The 23537-nt window shown below is 41.7% G+C and overlaps 1 pseudogene; it reads right to left on the bottom strand.

The window, feature by feature from the left end:
* The window catches only part of LOC135774814 (scavenger receptor cysteine-rich type 1 protein M130-like), a 49697-nt pseudogene that overhangs the window by 15702 nt on the left and 10458 nt on the right, over positions 1-23537 (bottom strand).

Genomic DNA, 23537 nt, shown 5'->3' with positions numbered 1-23537 from the left:
GAGAGACATGTTTGCAGTGGACGATGAGGACTTCGGCCAGACCAACGCAGTCCTCCATTCCATACCTACAGGTTCTGCACCGCCCAGTAAGGAGCGCTATAGGCCAGTTCCACCAAACCTTTACCCTGAATTGAGGGAACTCCTGCAAAAGATGTTGGATAGTGATGTCATAAAGGAAAGCTCCAGCCCTTGGGCAGCACCGATTGTCTTAGTGAAGAAGAAGGATGGATCTTGGCATTTTTGCGTGGATTATAGGAAGCTGAATGCCCTAACCCACAAAGATGCCTATCCCTTGCCCAGGATAGAAGAATCCCTCACCAGCCTTAAACAGGCTGCTTGGTATTCTACTCTTGACCTGGCCAGTGGATATTGGCAAGTAGATGTGGACCCAAAGGACAGAGAGAAGACTGCATTCACTACACCCTTGGGCTTGTATGAGTTCTAGAGGATGCCCTTCGGCCTCTGTAATGCACCCGCAACCTTCCAGCGCCTGATGCAGCGGTGCTTGGGAGGACAGGTTCACGATTCACTCCTGATTTACTTGGATGATGTTGTTGTATACTCCCCAGATTTCAACACCCATATTGGCTGGCAGCCCATGGCTTGAAGTTGCAGCCCCATAAATGCAGCCTGTTTCAGAGAAAAGTCACCTACCTTGGCCATGTTATTTCTGGTGAAGGAATATCCACAGATCCTGAAAAGACAGCTGTCATCGAGAACTGGCCCATTCCCTCTATGGTTAAGCAGGTACGATCATTCCTGGGGTTTGTGGGGTACTACAGAAGATTTGTGAAGGGTTTCTCTAAAGTAGCAGCACCCCTGAATGCTCTCTTAGTAGGTACTGCTAGTATGCGGAGAGGAAATGTGGCCATTGACTGGACTCCAGACTGCCAGACGGCATTCAATTCCCTAAAGACTGCTCTGGTGAGTGCCCCAATCTTGGCATATGCAGATTTCTCAAAACCCTTTCATCTTTACACTGACGCCAGTTTGGGAGGTTTAGGGGCTGTGTTGGCACAATTACAGGATGGTAGAGAGAGAGTTGTAGCTTATGCCAGCAGGAGCCTTAGCCCCACTGAGAGGAACGACCAAAACTACAGTTCTTTTAAATTGGAGTTTCTTGCGCTTAAATAGGCTGTCACCGAAAAGACTATTTGTGGGGCAATAAATTCTTAGCCTGTACAGATAACAACCCCCTTGTTCACCTGAATACAGCACACTTAGGGGCCACAGAGCAGCGGTGGGCGGCACAGCTGGCGAATTTTGACTTTGAACTTAAGTATCGCCCTGGCGTTTCTAATCGTAATGCCGATGTTTTGTCCAGGCTACCGCAAGAAACAGGATTCGATCAACAGGCCCAAGTGGAGACGGCAGTAGTGGAGTTAGGGGCCAGCACAAAAGCTGAAGACCATTGGAAGGATTGGCAGGAGGAAGATCCGACGGTGGCCCAAATGAAGGGTTGGGTGGTGGGAGATCATTTCCCAGGAGCCGAAGAGAGGAAAGCGTGCCTACCTGCAACAAAACATCTTTTAAGAGAATGGAGTCGACTACACGTCCAGGAGGGTGTGTTACGGCGGAGGACCCAAGAACGGCATACAGGGTTGAGCCTCGACCAAATCGTGGTTCCCACAGATAAGACTCATGAGTTGTGGGAGAAGTATCACAATGCATCAGGCCACATGGGAATTGCCAAGATTGAGGGCTTGCTGAGAAAAACTTTTTATTGGCCTGGGATGGGTGCGGACTTGCGAGAATGGGCATCCAAATGTGCCATTTGCACTCAACAAAAAAGAGGACCAGAGGTAAGGGCACCACTGGTGCCTATCTTTGCATCATACCCTTTGGAAATCGACTTTCAATTGAATCGAAATTCAATTGACTATCTGTCTCTTGGTAGGCATGGTGACACTTATCCTTACCTGTTGGTAATAACTGACCTTTTCTCAAAGTATGGATGGGCTGTCCCTACAAAAGACCAGACAGCAGCCACTACGACACATGCTCTTTGGCGCCACCTCATCCAGTCATGGGGATGTCCAGAACAAATCCTCTCCGATCAAGGAGCAGCTTTTGAGTCAACCATGGTGGCACAGCTTTGCAGTTTGTATGGGTGTGCTAAAATCCGAACTACACCCTATAGGCCCCAAGGAAATGGGGCTTGCGAAAGATTTAACAAGACTGTTGTGTCTCTGTTAGGAACTTTAAGTTCAGAAGACCAACTGAGGTGGCCAGATCACTTGCCAACCCTTTTGCAGATGTACAACAACACCCCCCATGAGACCACTGGATTGACCCCACACTTTGTCATGTTTGGCCGACATGCCCACCTGCCAGTGGAAACAATTGTCGGTGCCCCACCATTGACTCAAAGACAAGACTTGGAGGGTTGGGTTTACCAACATAACCAGACCCTACATAGAGTCTATAGACAGGTGGCAGCAAAAACCAGAGAAAGCAGAATGCGGGACAAGAACAGATGTGATCAGAGAGCAAAGAACCTCCCCTCGCTGCCTGGAGAGCGAGTGCTCTTGCGCAATTTCCGTCGCAGAGAGCAAGGTAAATTTGCACCTCACTGGCAGCCCCAATTCTACGTGGTCATTGATCATCTACGGCCAGGCCTGCCGGTTTTCCAGATAAAGCCTGAAGGAAAAGAAGGCCCCATCAGGACAATTCATCGTAATCACTTAAGACCTTGCCTCTTCAATCCCCCTGAGGAGCCTCAACACGCCCCAGAGACTGAAACGGTGAACCCTAATTTTTTGAATGCCTTGCATCCTGGGCCTTTTTTACCTCTGACCTTTGTGCCCTTAGCAGGTGCCCCTCCCGTAGTTGTAATGGACAATGACCCAGTAGCACCTATTGTGGGACCTGAACCAGGAGATGGATCACCCCTGCGTAGGTCCCAGAGACAAAATAGGGGTAGGCCTCCAGTCAGGTATGGACATTGAGAATTTGTCGGGACGACAACTGTTAAAGGATGGGGGGAGTGTCATGTGGTATTAAACCAGTAGAGCAGTGTGATTAATGGATTAACTTTAACTTTATTTTTATTCTGGAAATTGTTATTGATTGTAGTGATTTCCTCTTAAATTTCGTATTTGTTTGCTGTGAGTTTTTTTTTGATTTGCAGTGGATTGGTTTGTTGTATTGGTTGCTGTGATATTGTTGGACATTTAATATGTTTTCCCTCTTTCACGAACTGCAACAACAAATACTAATTGACACACCTGTGAACCCTTATCATATCAGCGATTTAATTTGCCACCTGATTAGACTATTCCCAATAAAAGGAGGCTAGATTCCTTACTATGTGGTTATTCTGGACTGATGGACGCGCCGAGTGCTGCAGCAGATTGGCTTGGAGATCCGATTTTCCTTCGGTGATTTCGCTGACCGGATCGTTGGTGTTGGTGGGGACGCCTCGTAGTTCCGCAGTGTCAACGCTCACGCAGCGGAAACGGCAGTATCATTGACGAGTCCATATGAAGCATCTAAAAGGAAAGTTGTCACTCTAGCCAATTGCAACTGTTCTTTCTAACGTTGCCGGTCCGTGAACTGACTGTTCATTGATTTTTCCAATTTCTCCATTGACAGCAGCACCGCGTCATCACGTGATCGATCCGGAGCCCGCTGAAGCAAGACATTCTGTGTTGGCAACAGGGAAAACCCGGCACTAAATCCGTGCTGGATTGGACTTGGGTATTGTGTGCCCTGGGACAGGACATTGAATAATTCATGGTTTTATTGTTCCCCGGGGCTTTAGAAATGCTATTTTAAAACTGTTATTATAAATTACATTTTAAAGATAAATTAATAAAATTCTATTTCTACATATTTTTTTGTGTCTTTCTCGCTGTGTTGGTGAGGCTGGGAATCTATACTTGGATTTATATTTGACAGACATTTTAATCTGTTACAAGTACACTACAGGAGAAGAAACTCATGACACACAATGATTCCAGATTAAATTGTGATGTTACGTTAGCAGTCACAACAATAAACTCGTTTTCCCTGGACAATGCTAACATATCGCCCATTATAAAACATTTTCAAACGCATTATTTTCGTAAATTACAGAAATTAAGACCCGGCGGGGGATGTATACTGTTTGTGGACCGCGTGCTAATTGCTATAAGCTAGCGGGAGGTCCGGACCGTAAAGTTATAAGAGGCTCGGGGGTTAGCCTCGTCAGAAAAGCCGGGGCGGTAAGGCCCGGTCTTGGTGTGTCAAACTCATCATGACACACAAAGATTCCAGCGTAAATTGTGATGTAGCAGTTTCAACAATATACTCGTTTCCCAGGACAATTCTAACATATTCCCGTTATAAAACATTTTCAAACGCATTATTATCACAAATTACAGAAATTAAGACCCGGCGGGGGATGTATACCAGTGTTAATTTCGTTGACGAAGACGATGACGAAAAATATTCGTCAACGAACCTTTTTTCACGGACGAAAACTAAATAAAAACTAAATAAAAGTCAGATATAATGACGAAGACTGTAACAAAATATAACTGACACTTTAGTCAACGAATAAAAATAAGACGAAAATGTTAGGGAGGGACGAATGGAGAAGAGATCCAATCAGAGCTACTCATTTTGTGGGACAAGTAGGGAAGAAATCCAATCAGAGCGAATCTTTGAGGGTAGGTTGATCTACGTAGGCAGCAGGCAGTAGAGGCATTTTAAAAACCTGCGGCAAAGTTCGTTTTCACAACAGATTGTTTACATTATATTTAGTTGTACAGTCTTCGTTACCCAGCTTTGGCTGATTTCAGTTGACTTCACTCGTTAGCAACACGCTAACGTTTTGCGGTGCACCCGATCCGAAGACATGTCTCATTAACAACAACAATGTCAGAGCTAGCGTCTAATCTGATCACACTTCAAATATGACAAGACGACTCATCCAGAAATACATGCGAAGGTAAACATGCACGCTAAGGTTATTTTATAAGATAAACCACCGTGTTTTCGCTAATCTTGGAATAACATTGAAAAGGAATACACATCTGAACTGTATTGATTGTATTGGGTTGTCTGAATTAATACTGAGTAAATATTCAGTGTCCTCAAATTGAATGAAATGTGTAACATTACTATTATAGTATATGTTGTGGTTTTACATGACTGGACAAAGTGCGTGCGTAAGTGCGTGTGTGTGTCTCTGTCTGTGTGTCTGTGTGTGCATGTCATTTAGGGAGAATGCATATCTTTTTCAGGGACCATGTATATTTTTTAGGTAGAGCGGGCCTTATGCTTATTTTATGTGATATTATCTTTTGTGAAAAAGCCCCGGTCAGTTTTTTTGACATTAAGAATAAAATAAAATACGTGTTTTCTATAACAACTATTAAATCTGTCTTTGTATTGCATATTCAAACCTTAATACCATTCCATGACAGACTAAAAAACTTAAGACTAGACTAAGACTAAAATATTTCAGATGACTAAAATAAGACTAAAACTAAATGGTGTGTTATTCAAAAGACTAAGACTAAATCAGAATTTGCTGCCAAAATTAACACTGATGTATACTGCTTGTGGACCGCGTGCTAATTGCTAGAAGCTAGCGGGAGGTCTGGACCGTAACAGTTATTAGATGCTCGGGGGTTAGCCTCGTCAGAAAAGCCGGGGCGGTAAGGCCCGGTCTCGGTTAGTTTGGCAAAACACTTTTAGTTTGGCAAAGCACTATTACTTAGTTCTTGTAGAATTGTAAAATAAAGGCGTTAGATATTTTTTTTTAACTTTCGAAACCACGCTGCAAACTATCTAGCCTGCAAAAATATCTATATAGCCTAACTTAAACAATTTTAACATCACTATACATTTAAGGGTTTACAGGATTAGCATCAATGTATGATCTCTGTTTTGAGATATAGATGCTCTAATGTTGTATTTTGTGACCGAAGATGACAACATGCAAACTATAACGTGACTTCTTACCTTTTTTTGTTGATATACAACGATCGCGAATCGAATCCAGTCTGTTTCAGATGTGTGAATGATCCATGAAAGTCCAATAAAATACATTCAATTACCATTTTTGTCCACAAATGCGTATAATCCGTGAAATATAGATACATAGTGACCGTCTGTTATAGTCTGTGATAGTCTGTTGTTTACATCACATTTCAGTAACACACTGTATATAAGATTACTCCGGGTTCCAAAAACCACGCGTTAAAACTCTGCTTTTAAAAGTAGACGGGAGTATAATCCATAATATCCAGAGCCATATCCATGGCTCTGATAATATCCAAATTGCTGTTATTTCCGTGAGACATGATAACAGCATAGAGGGTGTGACTGCTCTGTGCTCTCTAGCTACCTGGTGGGTGGAGACCTGCGAGTGGGGTGGTGGGCAGGAAAATTCAAACTGAATGTGACGAAACGGTTTGTTACGTCACAACGGAGCTGAGTTTTAACTAGCGCAATCTGAGACTCAAGGCAGAGGACATTCCGAAACCTGTATCTCACTCAAAACAGCATGGATGGATTTTTTTCCAAGTTTGTATGCGTGTGGGAGCATCAGAGACACAAATGAACACCCCAAAACCCAGAAAAAGTCCGTTTTTCATAATACGCTCAGACACCGGCACTTCCGGGTTTCCCGGGGATCCCCCGCAATCGCTGTAATAAGGCACAGCTGCGTGAGTGACGTGGCGAGCGACGATTGGGCGAGCCACGCTAAAGAGAGGGATATAAAGGGACAGAGCAGAAGTCACTTCGGAGGAGTTCGGTTGCGTTGGACGGACGCTGTGAGTACCTGCTGGGTTTGAGTCGTTTGATGCTGGAGTACGTCACTGTTGATACATTCTGGGATCTGTGAAGAGAGAGAAAGCACCGTTCAAAGCCAAGTAAGAGTGAGCATTGAAGTGAAACGAATACATTGACACCTTTGTTATTGTTGTCTGTACGAAGGACTGGGTGAGCTGCATTGAAGACGTTGTTTACATTGGCGTATGTCCTGGAAAAGGAGGAAATAAGAAGAGAGAGATCGATGAGAGATCTGCCAACCGTGAGTAACCGTAAAACAGTGGTCAATGTTGAATGCTTACATTGTTAAAGGAGAGTGTAACTTGTTTCTAAGCGGCCCCACCAGGTGTGTGTGGTAGGTGGGCGAGCCGGGAGACGTGTATTGAGCTGACACTGGACAGCGAGAGTTTTTCCACCGGTCGAGGCACTGCACAACGTAGCAAAGTACAATCCCACTCCCCTATTCAGGCGTAGTCCCGCCAGGAGAGGAGTACGGACCCTAACCTATTCACTGGAGTGTGTGCTGTGCAACGAGTGAGTGATCTATTTGACGTGAGTACACAAAGCTTTTGAAGTGTTGTGCTGTGTTCTTGTTGTTTGTACTCACCTCAGGAGGGATTAAACCCCTGTGGATGCCATCGGGAGCCGCTACGACGGTGCGTGCCCAGCCAAACAAATTACGCCCTGTAACTGTGTCCAGCAGGAGCTCGACGGAAAACACCAAGTAAGGTACTGTGAGGAGTTCTGTAGCTACATCGGCCCACCTAGCAGCAGAGGAAGAGTCGAGGGTGATCGGGGAGACCTGGGTGTCTATACATACGTTGTGTGTGAAACTAATGTGTGACAACTACTGTTTTTCGTCTAGATCTTCGCCTGTCTATGGAAGAGGACGTGCGGTCATTGGCCGCTTGGAATATATTCAACGGGACGTTATTGTGTCAGCCCCCGGCCGTGTGCCAGACAAAGCCCCCCCGCCTCTTGCTGCATTAGATGGTGACGGTGACGTGTGGGTTTCAGTTTCGATTGTACTCCTGTGCCTAGTTGAAACTTCTGTGCCTAGTTGAGTATGTGTTGACATCACGAGCTAAAAGCTAACTTACCCAGCACCGATCCACAGCCCTAGAAGGCCTGTATAGAGAGAAAGATACTTACCTCACCACGAGCTAAAAGCTAACTTACCCAGCAACGATCCACAGCCCTAGAAGGCCTGTTTAGAGAGAAAGATACTTACCTCACCACGAGCTAAAGCTAACTTACCCCGCAACGACCCACAGCCCTAGAAGGCCCGTATAGAAAGACACTTACCTCACCACGAGCTAAAGCTAACTTACCCCGCAATGACCCACAGCCCTAGAAGGCCCGTATAGAAAGATACTTACCTCACCACGAGCTAAAGCTAACTTACCCAGCAACGACCCACAGCCCTAGAAGGCCTGTATAGAGAGAAAGGTACTTAATTCATTACACGCCCAAGCTAACTTGCTCAGCAACGACCCCCCGCCCTAGAAAACCTGTAGAGGAAGATCATACTTACCTGTGTACGGACTGAAGTTGAAGTCCCTTGACCCACTCTAGAGGCCTGGTGAGAAAGAGAGCCGTACCTTGTCTTGAGTCCCTGCCAAGTCCACTCCATCTGATCCAGGCACCTAGAAGGAAGGCGTTGTGTAGGTTTGTCCAACGTAGAACTTACATTGTGTTTATTCTGCCCTCAGGAGTAACGAGGCGCGCCACGGGAAGTCCTACCACGCAGGAGGTGGGCCGTGGACGAAGGAGCTCCGCCCAGCCCTTGCCCTGCTATCCCCTGGTCCCGCAGGGAAGACTTCTCCCCTCCAATGTCCCTGGCCCCGTAGTGTTCCCCCTGAGGGCGAGAAGCGATATTTTAGATTCCCCTTCCCCATTCCCTATTACCTTTTAAATAATTTAAATAAAGTTTACTATTTTAATATACTTATCTCTCGTTGTTTGGTCATTGAGGGGCTTTTGGGACCTCCTCGAGGTGGAACTTGGGAAGGAGCGAGACGCACACAGTCTGTGGTCCGCTCCGACCTGTGACACAAATGTTCGATTGTGTGCGGCACATTTTAAGGAGGATTACTTTCTAAACCTCGCGGAGTACAACCGCTGGATGTACACAAAGGCTTCGTCTAAAAAGTGGAGCAATTGTAACTTTGCAACTACACTGACATCCTGTAAGTAGCCGATGTTTTCGTATTTAATACATTTCCTCACTGTTGATTCAAAGATGAGTTTGGTGCAGAGACGCGCCTGTGTTTTAATGCATTTCCTAATGATGATCCAAACGCGAGATTTGAGAAGTGCAGATTAGTATGGAGCGAATTTTGTGCCATAATTTTACAAACAAATTTGGCATTTTGCAAACAAACTCAATCTGCTTTGCAAAGGGAAAACTTGACTCGCAAACTAACAGAAAAAACTTTGCAAATAATAAAGGCAATTTGAGAGAAAATGCAGAGGTGTTACAAATATGTACTGTGTTTTGTAAATATGACCATGATTTTTTCACAAATGTGACCATGATTTTCTCACAAATGGGACCATGATTTTCTCACAAATGTGACCATGATTTTCTCACAAATGTGACCATGATTTTCTCACAAATGGGACCATGATTTTCTCACAAATGGGACCATGATTTTCTCACAAACGGGACCATGATTTTCTCACAAATGTGACCATGCAATCCAAAACAGCAGATGGCGCTGTTTCAACCTTATTAGGCATTTTCAACTAGTCTCCCTGAAAAGCCCTGAATTTTAACTTACATATCACCCCGGACAGTGCCAGCAACTGAATGAAGACTAAATTAATTTTTCGTGGTTCATGTTGTTAATCTCTGGATTTATTGAAAGTGTTGATAATAATTAATGTCTGTTAATAGTAAACACATTCTGTGTGTAAAGACATTGAATTCCATCTGAATTCTATACATTTGCAATTGTCAATCCCTATACCCCGTCTGATTCTCTAAATTCTCTTCTTTTGGTGATAAGAAACTCACCATCACTGGACTGTTTTAAGTGATCCTTAAAGACTTATCCTTTTAAAATAGCTTACTATTGCAAAATGATTATTACTAACTTGTTTACTTTTGTATGTGTATGTTCCTGAGAATCTCATATATTATGGTGCTTTGAGTTTTAGAAAGTGCATTATAAATAAAATTTATTATATCCCCTGCAGAAAAATAACAGCTAATACCAGCCTATGCTGGTTGACTGGTTTAACCCTCTGGGGTCTAAGGGGTTTTTAGGGCCCTGGAGAAGTTTTGACCTGCACTGACATTTGTGCTTTTTTCAGTTGCTTAAAAACATAATAATGGCAAAAGTCTTATAACACTGCATTCAGCACAAACTGGGCTACTATATTATATGATTAACATGTATGTACATGTTTGTATTTTTGAGAGAAAAATGTTTATGCGTGGTTTTTGAAAAAGAAAAAAATTTAAGTGACTGATATAAGTCCACAAAACTCATTCTAAACATGTTTTCCTAAAACTTTTCAAAACAGGATCTAGTAGTCTAGAGTTTTTTCTTTAAAATGATGTGAAAATCATTCTGCTTACTCCTTCACATAACACAATATATTGATTTACAATTTCAAAGTCACTTTTTGGTTAGGGAGGCAATATGCAAGGAGGCTGGAAGCTCTTGAATAATCTGTGATTGACAATACACTGCTGAAGAACAATACACTTGCATAATGAGCTGCATAATGAGCCTTTAGGCAGGAATGTGAAGATGCCATTATTGTTAAGTGTTTGTTTGTGAAAGCAAGACAAAAGAAATGCCTTCACATGCATGATCCTGCATTAAATAAACTTACTGTGCAGAGATATACGCGAATAAACTGGGTTTTAGATGTGTTTAGATGCGTCTTAATACAAAGTGCGTCAAATATGATTGTGTGTTTGTGTATGCGTTTGGCCGTTGATCACGTCTGACGGAAGCACAAAGAAAACATAAGCGCATGGAGATAACTTTTATTTACTAGGCGAGAGTAACCAAGTAGATGTGATGTTTGCAATCGTCTTTTATAAGAATACCAAAAAGCGCGTCAAATGAGGCATCGTGTCTTTGTGTGTGCATTTGTACATCGCGTCACACCGTCGAAGCACACACACTTGCATCTTTTATAAGAACACCACAAAGTGCGTCAAATATGAGGCATCGTATGTTTGTGTGTGAGTTTGGACATCGCGTCACACAGACGAAGCACACACACTTGCATCTTTTATAAGAACACCACAAAGTGCGTCAAATATGAAGCATCGTGTGTTTGTGTGTGCATTTGGACATCGCGTCACACAGACGAAGCACACACACTTGCATCTTAAGAATACCACAAAGCGCGTCAAAAATGAGGCATCGTGTGTGTGTGAGTTTGAACATCGATCCCATCACACTGACGAAGCACACACACTCGCGTCTGTCTGGAGATTTAGGCGCGGGTAAACAGTTATGTGGTGTGTGCAATCGCATCTTTTATAATGATACCACAAAGCGCTTCAAATATGAGGCATTGTGTGTTTGTGTGTGCGTTTGGACGTCGATCAAGTCACACTCGCGTCTGGAGATAACTTTAGTTACAGTCACTAGTAAACAAGTAGATGTCATGTTTCCAGCACTCGGATTAAAACTCAACACAGCAGTGAATGGCTGCAGAGACGGAATGTCCATTGACTGTGGGGTTGATTAATGAATATGGATGATCTCTGCTCTTCTCTTCAATGGAGCGGGGCGTGGCTCATTATAGATAATGAAGCAACAGAAGAAAGACGGTACATCTCTCTCTTCTAATACAGTTAACAACGAATTACAATATTTGTTTTCGATTTCACTTACATCATTTAAAAGCAGACATTCGAAGAATTATCTAGACATTTATCTTTTGTTTGTATGACAAGTATTCGTTAAGTTACAGTTCATTTTTCTGACGTGTTTCTGAAAGGACTTCACTTAGGGAGAGAGAACAAAACGCGCATCATGTTTATTTTCTTAATTTTGCGAAAAGCACAACATTCTGTTTTTATTGGGAGTGGACAGAAAAAAACTAGACACTTTAACGTTTTAAATGATGTATAAATCATATCTGTATGTCCAAAATCAGCAGAGTTATCTAAGTCTCTTTGGGGAGTGATTAAAAAATAAAGAGTTTGCGGCGCCCGCGCCGCAGCCGACCCCAGAGTGTTAAGATGGTGTTCCAGCCTGGTTTTAGCTTAAGCTAGTATTAGAAGGATTTTTGCTTTTATACTGTAGCTGGTCAGGCTGATCACACCAGCCCAAACCAGCTTGACTAGGCTGGAAGCTTTGCCAGCTTGGCTATTGTGAAAGAAGCTGGTTTAAACTGGTCCTCCTAGCCTGACAAGATAAGACCAACTTTAAAAGGATTAACATTTTGTAGAAGTTTATCTTGTTCAGAGTGCTCAAATGACTATGATCCTGGTTGGTTGGTTACTGTTGCTTGAACTGGCCACTCTGTCCAGACAGCCGATGTTGGGTTTATTATGTCCCTACCACACTCTTTCTCCAAATAGTTTCATTTATTATCCTGCATCTTTTGATAAGCATTGTAAGTTGAATTCATTGTCTTGACACACAGAATTTGTTTACTATTAACAAACATTTATTATTATTAACACTTACAATAAAATCAGTGAGATTAACAGAATGAAGCCCGACAAATGAAATGTCTTTATTCAGTTGCTGCCACTGTCAGGGGTGATATGTATGTTAAAATTCAGGGCTTTTCCCCTGGGCTTTTTTCCAATGCCTGAAAAAGTTGAAACAGCGCCATCTGCTGTTCTGGATTGCATGGTCCCATTTGTGAGAAAATCATGGTCCCATTTGTGAGAAAATCATGGTCCCATTTGTGAGAAAATCATGGTCCCATTTGTGAGAAAATCATGGTCCCATTTGTGAGAAAATCATGGTCCCATTTGTGAGAAAATCATGGTCCCATTTGTGAGAAAATCATGGTCCCATTTGTGAGAAAATCATGGTCACATTTGTGAAAAAATCATGGTCACATTTGTGAAAAAATCATGGTCACATTTACAAAACACAGTACATATTTGTAACACATCTGCATTTTCTCTCAAATTGCCTTTATTATTTGCAAAGCGTTTTCTGTTTGTTTGCGAGTCAAGTTTTCCCTTTGTAAAACAGATTGAGTTTGTTTGCAAAATGCTGTATTTGTTTGTAAAATTTTGGCACAAAATTCGCTCCATAGTTTAGTGCTTGTTTGTTGTTTCTACGTTCACAAATGCAAACATGGTTTATGTTTAAGTATCCTTACCTTACCATCTGTTACGTTCTGCTCACATTGCGCTGGTAAAGTTGATCGATTAGCTTAGCCATCCGAGTTTTCTGGGTCCGATTCAGGCTCGTGTTGATAAGGTAGTATACGATAGTATCTCGTGGCTTTCACTATTGTTTTGGGAGCTCATCTTCCAAAACTTGGCAAGGAGCGTCATATTTCCGATTAACTTACTGAGGTATTCGGCCAATCACACCGCACTGGATAGCTGGCCAATCAGTTCACACCCGTTGACACTGCGCTTTCTCACAACGATGAGCTTTGTATCAAACGACCTGTTTCAGATGGGCGGGACTTAGAGGTGCTAAAAAATTTATGGTATGTGGAAAATAATGATTTTTTTTTACCATAAACCACACGAACACATTGTATTACACCAAATACACAAAGTAATGTGTTTTTAGTCCTATAATATGACCCCTTTAAGCTAAAGCAAAAGGGAGTCCCTGGGTATTTTATGAGGGTTCTTGCCTATTGGTGTGCCCACCAGCAGATGCATATCAAATGGGGGGGTAGTATATCTTCCCCCTTTAGAGTGTCCAATGGTGTTAGGCAGGGAGGAATTTTTTCCCCTGTCTTATTTAATTTATATATGGATGAATTATCAAGGAGACTTAATGGTTGCAATACTGGCTGTATGATAGGTGGCATGCTGGTGAATTATCTTATGTATGCAGATGACCTTGTTATTTTTAGTCCGAGTAGTGCTGGGCTGCAGGAGCTTCTTAATATTTGCTGTGATTATGGTGTGGAATTTGATATAAAATACAATTCCAGCAAAAGTGCTGTATTAATATGCAGGACAAAACTGGATAAATGGCTTAATTTTCCTGTGTTCAGGTTAGCCAATAATTGTCTTGATGTCTGCAAAAATATTAAATACCTTAGTCATTGTATTGCAGATGATATGAATGATGATGACATATTCAGACAGTGTTATAAGTTATATGAACAGGCAAATACAATAGCACGTAAGTTTAGTTACTGTTCTACTCAAGTTAAAGTGGCTCTGTTCAAAGCTTACTGTACATCACTCTATACTGCCCATCTGTGGTCTTCTTATAAAAATCCAGCATGCATAAGGTACAAGTTGCCTACAATGATACAATGAGAATTTTACTCAAGGTTCCCAGAGGAGGGAATGCTAGTAGGAGTAACTACACTGAAAGCACTTTTAAAAAATGTATGCAAGTCTGGATGAGTCTACCAACAGTATCATGGTGGCACTCTCAAATCCCTTAAATCCCATTCACACAGACCTTTGGTCCCAGAAAATACCCATAAAATTGCCAGACAAGCATCTGTGTGAACAAAAACTCGTCCCGTTAATCTTCTGGGATCGTTGCCGGAAAGAGGACCTAGTCAGATACCCGGATAACCCTCTGTGTGAACAAGAAGCCGCAAGGATGCCGTAATGGGCTTGTCGTAGTGAGGACGCGCGCGTCATCACAACACAAGTTATGGTTCAGCTCCTTACAACGAGAGATAACATGCATATAAACATTCACCACGAGAAATGTTGCAAACTAGATTGAAGCAGTTTTCAGGAAATTATAAATGAGATGCATAAACAATGACGCACGTGCCGTAGTGAGGACGCGCATGTCATGGCAACACGAAGTTGGTTCAACTCTTTAAAATAAGGAATTAACAACATTCACGACGAGAAATGTCAGCAAACTGGACAGAAGCAGATATAAGGTAAGTTAGCTCATTACATACTGCGTTGAAACGGAGATCATTCAGCAGTATAAAAGAATATCGCGTCACGTGCTCATTTGAGCTATAATAAACGAAAATACCTGTGCGTCATCCCACCAAGATATATCGTTCAGCTCCTCAAAATGCGGGTTTTAAATGCATATAAACAATCACGATGAGAAATGTCTGAAAACTGTATTAAAGCAGAGATAAGGGAGCTCGTCAAATATCCACTCAGAAGCTGAGATCATTCACCAGCATAGAACTGTGCGTTCACGCGCTCCTTTGTAGTCTTATTATAAACAAAAATGCACGCGAGTTGTTTCTGGAGAGAGGAATTATAAATACTTTGCAAACTTCAGACGCTGCGTAGAAGAGAGGGCGGGACTTTCAACAAGTCACCTGACTTTCCGGGACCATCAGATGTAGGGCTGCAACTAACGATTATCTTAATAATCGATTAATCTGTCGATTAATTGTTCGATTAAATCGATGAATCGGATAAAAAACAAAAAACAAGAAAAGCATTCATTTCCAACTCCTTATTCAAAACAGAACTAAAAGAGAAGAAATTGCACAAACATGTTGCTCCTTGAACACACGCTGTTACAATAATAATAAAATAAAATAACAATGTGTTATGTATTTCTTTATGCTGGTGTTACCCCTTTAAGGACCTTATGTGTTCCCGCATATGCTGTGCGAATGCGCAGTGTGTCTGTAATGCTTGCTACTGCTAAAAACAGTAAAGAGTTATGTTGCTACAAGACGGTGTCCGTGTATGATGTATTTACACGCGTGTCATTCACTCCACGACATAACAAAGTAAACTGGCGACGAGGATGAACGCGATATTGTCATTGTGACACTGCCGAGTGAAATAGAGAAAGTTAAAAAGGGCACGACGTCAGGGACGATCGGCACATGCTCGGCGGAAAGGAAAATCAACAAACACAAAAAGTGAGTGAAAAGTGCATTAACTTGTAAAGATGGCTGGATTAGTGGGACAAATTGGACCATATGATGAAAATACGGAGCAATGGAGCTCGTACATGGAGCGGTTGGATTGTTTTGTTAAGGCTAATGGAATTAAAGACGAAGTTCTCGTACCGACCTTTCTGAGTGTAATGGGCAGCAAAACATACAATCTACTGCGTAGCCTGGTCCAGCCCAATAAGCCTAGTGATTGCTCATTCAGGGACGTTGTAACATTGCTCAAAGAACATTTCGCTGATTATTGCCGAAAGATTTCGCTTTCATAAACGCAACCAGTTAGAGGGAGAATCAATCGCGCAGTTTGTTGCTGTTCTGAAACGTCTCTCTGAACATTGTGAGTTCGGAGCAACGCTGAACGACACTATAAGAGACCGATTTGTGTGCGGACTGCGAAGTGAAACCATCCAGAAACGTCTTTTGTGCGAAAGTAATTTGACACTGGAACGAGCAATGGAAATCAGCGTTTCCATGGAGATGGCTGCAAAAGAAGCACAAGAGTTAAGCACTTTCACCCAAGTGAACAAAGTATACAGGGAAAAACCGAAACAAGACAGCAAGAGAACTTGTTATCGGTGTGGAAAGAGTGGGCATCTGCCACAAGATTGCTGGTTTAAAGACAAAGACTGTAATAACTGTGGAAGAAAAGGACACATTGAACGGGCATGTCAAAGCAAAAAGTTGAATGTAAGTGAAAAAGTGAACGCAAGCAAGCCTATGGAAGCAAAGCAAGTCTATGCCAGAAAAGTAAAAAAGAAACACATTCATCAAGTGGATTATACTGCAAAGCAGCAATCAGATGATTCAGATGAAAATGAATTGGCACATGTAATGTCTGTGTCTTCAAATTCAGATGGATACTGGGTGACACCACTGCTGGATGGTAAGGCCATTCCCATGCAAGTGGATACAGGAGCCGCCGTTTCACTCATGGCAGAATCAACATACAAAGAGAACTGGCCGGATCTGTCTCCAAAGAAGCCTAAGCTGACCATTAAGTCGGACAGCACACCAAAGTGCTTAAAAGCCCGCCCTGTTCCATACGCGATTAAGCCAAAGGTGGAAATGGAACTTGACCGTCTGGAGAAAACAGGAGTTTTAAAGAAGGTGAGTGTTAGCGAATAGCAAACACCAATTGTTCCTGTAATGAAAAAAGACGGATCAGAATCTGCGGTGACTTTAAAGTCACTATCAACCCTGTCTTAACCGTGGAACAGTACCCTCTGCCGCTAATTGACAATCTTTTTGCTGGTTTAGCAGGCGGTAAAAAATTCAGCAAAATAGACTTATGTCAAGCTTACCTTCAAATGCATGTCGATCCTGTTTCCCAGGAACTGCTGAACATTGTAACCCACAAAGGCCTATACAGGTACCAGAGGCTCCCATTTGGCATAACTTCAGCTCCGGCTTTGTTCCAACGGGCCATGGACCAGATCTTAAGTGGCTTAAATGGAGTGCAGTGCTATCTCGATGACCTGCTCATCACAGGAAAAGATGATGAAGATCATCTCAGAAACCTGAATGCAACACTGCAGAGACTGAGTGAATACGGTCTGCGGGTAAAGAAAGGCAAGTGCGAATTCTTTTGTCCAACTGTCGAATACCTTGGACACGTCATCGACAGCGCTGGCCTTCACAAAGCACAATCCAAGGTAAAGGCTATCATCGAAGCACCACCTCCACAGAATGTAAGCCAGCTTCGCTCATTTCTAGGTCTCTTGACATACTATGCAAAGTTCATGCCAAATCTTGCAAGTAAGCTACAGCCCCTACATGAGCTTTTGAATAAGTCCAAACAATGGAAATGGACTGAAAAATGCGAGAAGGCATTCAAAGATGTGAAGTGCACATTAACCCAATCGGAGGTACTCACACATTTCAATCCATCACTGCCAGTACAGTTGGCATGCGATGCCTCACCGTATGGTGTTGGCGCTGTACTTTCTCATGTGATGCCGTCCGGTGATGAGAGACCAATTGCATTTGCTTCAAGGACCCTGAACAAAGCGGAGAGTAATTACGCTCAAATCGAACGAGAAGCCTTGGCAATTGTATTTGGCGTCAAGAAATTTCACCAGTACCTTTTTGGGCGCAGATTTACGCTATTTACAGACCACAGACCACTTACCTCAATTTTTGGTCCAAAATCTGGCATCCCCTCACTGGCCGCAAGTCGCATGCAGCGTTGGGCTCTTTTGTTGTCAGCTCACCAATATGACATCAAGTATAGGAGATCCGAGCAGCACTGCAACGCGGATGGTTTGTCCAGATTGCCCCTGCCAGATACACCTCCAGAACGTTCACAAGCTGATATCTTCTACTTCAAAGAAGTGCATAATGCACCAGTCACGGCTGCACAAGTGAAACGTTTTACAAGAAATGACCCAGTCTTGTCTGAAGTTATGGACTGGATTTCACAGGGTAAGAGAGGAAAGATGTCTGACCATCTTAGACCTTATATGAATCGCCAAAATGAGCTGACGGTACAATGTGGCTGCTTACTTTGGGGCAGTGGTGGACAGTAACGAAGTAAATGTAATTCGTTACTGTACTTAAGTAGTTTTTTCGCGTATCTGTACTTTACTCAAGTACTTTTATTTTGGGAGACTTTTACTTTTACTTTACTACATTTTAAAGTCAAATATCTTACTTTTTACTCCACTACATTTTAAAAAATCGGTCGTTCCTTTTTATTTATCAGTGGATAAAAAACGTAACTGGGCAAACTAAAGCTGCACAAAAAAACTAAGATGCACACGTGATGCGTCAAACCACCAATCAGGGTACAGCATGCGCTTCGTTTTGAACTTGTTTTGGTTGCCGCGCTGTTTCACGTAAGCTACGCGAGTCACGCGAGTGCAGCAGCCAGCCAATGCATCGTTTGGAGAATGAAACTGCATTCAAAAACAACGGAGGACATAACTGACCCGTCACAACAACAATGGCCTTATTTACGCGAGTTTTTTAAGTCCTTGAATAAAAGAACGAGTCCTTTGTGTCTTCTCTGCCTGCCTTGAAACTGTGCTATTTCGTTTTAAAAGAATACTCTTTCAAATCTAAGGAAACGCGTAGAGGTAAGCCATTTTTATTCTGGTTATATTTTTAAATGAGCAATCTTAAAGGAATAGTCTACTCATTTTCAATATTAAAATATGTTATTACCTTAACTAAGAACTGTTGATACATCCCTCTATCATCTGTGTGTGTGCACGTAAGCTCTGGAGCGCGCTGCGACGCTTCGATAGCATTTAGCTTAGCCCCATTCATTCAATGCTGCCATTTAGAGATAAAGTTAGAAGTGACCAAACACATCAACGTTTTTCCTATTTAAGACGAGTAGTTATACGAGCAAGTTTGGTGGTACAAAATAAAACGTAGCGCTTTTCTAAGCGGATTTAAAAGAGGAACTATATTTTATGGCGTAATAGCACTTTTGGGAGTACTTCGACTCGCCTGAAAAGTCCGCTCCCCTTCTCACTCTCAAAATGGGAGAGGGAGGGTGTTACTGCGCCGAGTCGAGAAGAGAGGCTTCTTGATGGGATAAAAAAGATATTATATGAGGACACTCTCAGAAATAAAAGTACAAAAGTTGTCACTGAACAGTACCCTGTCAAAAAGGTACACCTTTACCAAAAAGTGCATATTAGTACTTCAAAAGTACATATTGGCAGTTCAAAGATACATATTTGTACCTAAATGGCACATATTAGGAGCTTTTATAAAGGGTACTGCCCCAGTGACAGCTTTGTACCTTATATTTGACTTTATGTGTTTTCTCTGATCGGATAGCTATCTCATTTGTTAAAACTGTTCCAATTACATTTGGCCACATAAATGTGTCTTGTGAAAATGGAAGATGCGTCTTCTACTCCCGCGCATAATGCAAATACACCATTCATTACTTCGCCTAAAAAATGTAAGACGATGTTTATGCAACAACAGGCGGCACTTACTGTATGATGTACAGGGCTCGAAATTGCGACTGTTTTGGTCGCATATGCGACCGAAATTTAATCTGTGCGACCTTTAAATATATTTGGGAGCATTTTTGCGAGTGCCTATTTTGTTGTGGTGTGACTTGATTTAGATTGTGTATGCTGTGTGCTGTTCCAGGTTCAGCTTTCTCTCCAACATTACATAACCAATCAAATTTCACCATTAACTTCTTGCGTTTAATGAAGAGCGCAGATTGGCTAATATGAATGTCAATCATTCCTTGTTGCCGTGCTACGTTGGTACGCAAAGAATAAAAATGTGAAAAAAAAAACGAACCGCGACCATGAAGAGAACGAGCCGACTACAGCCAATGTTACTACTGTATTAATTCATAACAACGGTCCGGATTTAAATGCAACTTAACCACCGGAAAATAAGGCTTAACGTTAAACCTTTGGAGAGTGGCTTAAAGATTACGAGTGGCTCCACTATGAAAATGGCTCGATGTTACTGTGTTTACTGTAAATCCTGTGAAACGGAGGTTGCAGGTAAAACGGTGTTGGTGGCGGAATCCACACATTTTAAGCGCGAGACCTTGCTTAAACATGGCGAAAGTGCCAAAACACAAGAAGTGTCGTGACAAATGTATTCATTATTGATGGAGACACCGACCTGTCTATCGAAAATAGTGTTTGATGATGTATGTGCGCATCCTGCTTGAGGGACATCCGACAGACATCCTTGTATTCCATGTTGAGGTGAAACACGACAATGCTTATGGTATGTTTTTAAAAACATTGCCTATTTAGAAGTAATAGCATCCTGGTAATGCAGTTATCAAAACCAATATATATTAGCCTTCTATATTATGGTCACTTTTGTAATGTCACAATTAATAAGTGGTTTACGTGTTTGCTAGATTTTCTATTGTAATCATAATTATATTATCTGTATTGTTAAATTATTATTGCTGCTATATTTTTTAAACAGCATTTGGGTATTATTTTAGGAATCTATGCAGCAAAAAAGACCACATTTCAAATCCTGGCCATAGGATGTGTAAAGCCCAGTTGTGGTGTTTAATTTTTAATAAAATTTATCTATTAACTTATACATTGTAGTTCTGGTGCTTCATAATTTTTGGATGAGTGCGCCTACATTTTTGCTGGTGCTCCTAACTCTTTAAAGTTGGGAGCACCAGTGCTACCAAATAAAAAAGTTAATTTTGAGCCCTGGATGTACTGTATGTTGGGCCGGGCACGCGCGTCTCCTTGCTCGGCATGAGCTGGAGCGCGCAGTACAGAACAGCAGGAGAGTGACGGTGCGATGATTTAACATACAGGTCCATGATGGGGAAAAGCGTTCATACAACTCTCTCTCAACGTTTTATTTCTTTGTTTAATATCACTGGAGTTTTTTATTCATTCTAGAAACTTTTTTACTCGCTGTCGTCACTCCATAAAGCATAAGCGTGTCGTCTTTGTTTACCTCTTTGTCGGCTATAACTTCCAGGTGACGCGCTAAAACACTGACATGTGGTTTTCCTCTACCATTGCTGTTTTTTTTATCTTTTCTCCGCCGCCCTGTCTTTTCTCAGCCCTGTCTATCAAGCGCCGAACTCTGCAAGCAACAGTGCGCGAGAGAGACCGACGCTCCGTCCCAAAACGCATACTTCCATACTATATAGTAGGCGAAAAGCACTACTTCTCGTACTCTTTGCCTACTATATAGTATGGAATTAGGCGGTTTGGGACGCAGTGCGAGTGTGTTCACTCCGCTCCGCGCTTAACTGAAGTTTTTCCTTTTTTTAATTAAATGTCTCCTCGTCACGTGACGCAACGAATCGATTATGAAATTCGTTGCCAACACTTTTAGTAATCGATTTTTATCGATTTAATCGATTCGTTGTTGCAGCCCTAATCAGATGCCGTGTAATCTTGGCAGTGTGAATGAACAAAAACTCTAACTATTCCGGAAAAATCCAGGATGCCTGTCCCGTGTATTTTACGGAATCTCTGTGTGAAAAGGGCTTTAGAGAGTTGCTCCAGGTACACATCCAGACTGAGAGTGCATTGGTTGAAATGTCTGTATGTATTGTAATTATTGTATTTGCTTTTTCTAATTGTTCGTATCTTTTGTTTGATTTTATCTGTCCTTTCTTGCGTGGCTTTTGGACATGAGTCTGGCAAATAAACTGAACTGAACTGAACATTGACTGAAGACACATCTCTTCTATCTTAAAAAAATTCTAACTCTCTTCCTCTCTTAACAGATATTGTTCTGGAATAGTGAAAACTTGTGACTTGGTATAAGCAATCACCTTATCTTTGCAAGTCGCTTTGGATAAAAGCATCTGCTAAATGCCTAAATGTAAGCATGTTTTAAATACATTCATGTCATGGTACTTCTTACCTGAGCACATGACTTTGTGAAAAACCTCCAGCCTTCCTGCATGAGATCTCCACCAGAACCAACCAACCTGATCGATCTCTGACCTGAGATCAGATACAAAGAGTTAGCAAAGAACTATATAAATAAATTTTAATGAACCATCCTCACAGATGTTGTAATTCTGACCAAGGCAGGTGATTGACAGCTGTTGTGTTGCGCTGCAGTTGAGAGTTTGGGGAGAGCTGCGGTTCCTCAGATGATCAGAGAACTGGAAGCCCATCACACACCCATAACTGTGTTCATCACTGGATGAACAGAAACAGCAATTTTTCCGAGAACATTGGCAGCTCTCATATTCATGCACTCATCACACACTGAGCCCCATTTACTGAAATACTGACACTCAACTCGACCAGAGCAGATATCAGAGCCGTTCACCAGTCTGAGTAACCTGAACAGAGAAATAACAGATTATACGAAGAGTATGAAACTAGAGGCATGAGATTAGAGTAGTAAAATATTCCAATTTGTATAAGAAATCAGTCAGATATTTATACTCAACCAGAGCAAATCACTCCCACATGATTGTTATGTGAACAGTGGTTCTTGTTTGAAGATTGTTGTGGACAGAAGTATATTTGAGATTTATTTCCTCTACATTGAATCTCTTGCGTCCACACCTGCCCCTCTCCTGTATCAAAAGTATCTGCACCCAAAAGCTGTACAGGAACCCCACAGTTCATCTCTCTACACACAACCTCTGCATCCTGATCATCAAACACAGCATCACACAAATAGAATGTATTGCAAATTTAAAACTAAACATTATGTTGTTAAATCAACATTAAAATCTGTCTTTTAAAACAAATAAATAAACAAATAGAGTACACACACGGCGCGCACACACACACAACGTATAAATTATCCTATCAGTATAAATAAATATATATTGCTAAATATATAAACAATTGTCATTTAATAACTAAACAGTTTAATACATCTACTGAATATATAATTCTCAATATACAGTACTTACAGCATTTAATAATGTAATACTTCATTTATCCACTAGATGGCAGAACTGTCAATCAAATCATCAGTAAACGTTGTCATACATGAAGAATCTTCAGTGTGTTTCATGTTTTGACTTTGTTCCTAATGTAAAAAAAGTCTGATTTCACTGCAAGTTTTTTTTAGGTCAAATTATTCTCACTGAACACAACACTAACAATACTCACAACCTTCCTCAGACTTTGTGTTTTAACTCAATTTCTTAAATCCAGAAGAAAACACAGGGGCTCACTTTACTATAATAATTGCACGAGGAGACAAATCTCACCACAATCACATCAACATTATTTTAACATCTTACCTGTTTGACTACATGGTCAAACTCTCATCGACCTCTGATA

Source organism: Paramisgurnus dabryanus, chromosome 1 (genome assembly GCF_030506205.2).
Source record: "Paramisgurnus dabryanus chromosome 1, PD_genome_1.1, whole genome shotgun sequence".
Taxonomy (NCBI): domain Eukaryota; kingdom Metazoa; phylum Chordata; class Actinopteri; order Cypriniformes; family Cobitidae; genus Paramisgurnus; species Paramisgurnus dabryanus.
Note: the sequence above shows the minus strand (reverse complement) of the source record. Positions and strands in the feature narration are given on the sequence as shown.